The sequence below is a fragment of the Grampus griseus genome (assembly GCF_964374135.1).
Source record: "Grampus griseus genome assembly, chromosome: 9".
Taxonomy (NCBI): Eukaryota; Metazoa; Chordata; class Mammalia; order Artiodactyla; family Delphinidae; genus Grampus; species Grampus griseus.
In genome coordinates this window covers 5,929,994-5,930,783 of record NC_139003.1, presented here as the reverse complement: position 1 = coordinate 5,930,783, position 790 = coordinate 5,929,994, and positions in this window count along the sequence as shown.

Sequence of the window (790 nt, the reverse complement as noted above, 5' to 3'; positions counted from 1 at the left end):
AGGTGGAAAATATATTCAAAAATTGTCAGCCTAACTTTGCAATGAGTGACTCAAACTCCTAAACTGTTGTGAGTGTTGAAAATGTCTGGGTGGTCTAGAGCTTCATTTAGTTCGAGACGTTTGCTTCCGTTGACTTCTGTGAGGAAGTCAAATGTATGCCCTCAAAAGCACCATCGATGTCTGTTGTTAAAAGATGAAGTGTACAAAGGCGCTGGGCCTGTGGGGGAGGGGAGACTGAGGCGGGGAGGCGGGGTTTGCTTCCTCAGCGTTGGAAGCGGCCGAGGGCCGAGGCGATGAGGGGTTTCTAGCCTCATTTGAGACCATGTCAGACTTGGATTGGGGGCCTAGGTTGCAGCTTCTGGCTAACAAGTTACTGCCCTGGGCTTGGGCCAGGTGTGGCTTCTAGCTTCCCAAAGTGCTTCCTAATGATCTTGGAAAAGGCTAGGGAATTCAAGCCACACTAGCAGGTCTAGTGCTCCATTTTCCTATGAAGAGACACAGAGAAGCCAGTTCTTGAGCTTGGGACAGTGCAGACTATACCCTCCCCACGCACTGGGAGACGGGCTTCCGTCCTGGCTCTGCCTCTAGCTGGTCGTATGAAACTTGACAGGTGGCGACTGAGTGTCACTCCCTGCTCCGGAATCACTCCCTGCTCTGGAATGCAAGAGAAGGAGCAAAGGACATTTGTGATGAAAATGCTGTTACACAGGAGGGAGTGTGCTCAGCCTGAAGTCACAGGGGAGATGGGTTTGGGGGGGTTCTCCTTGGAGAGTCAGAGGGAAAGGACATT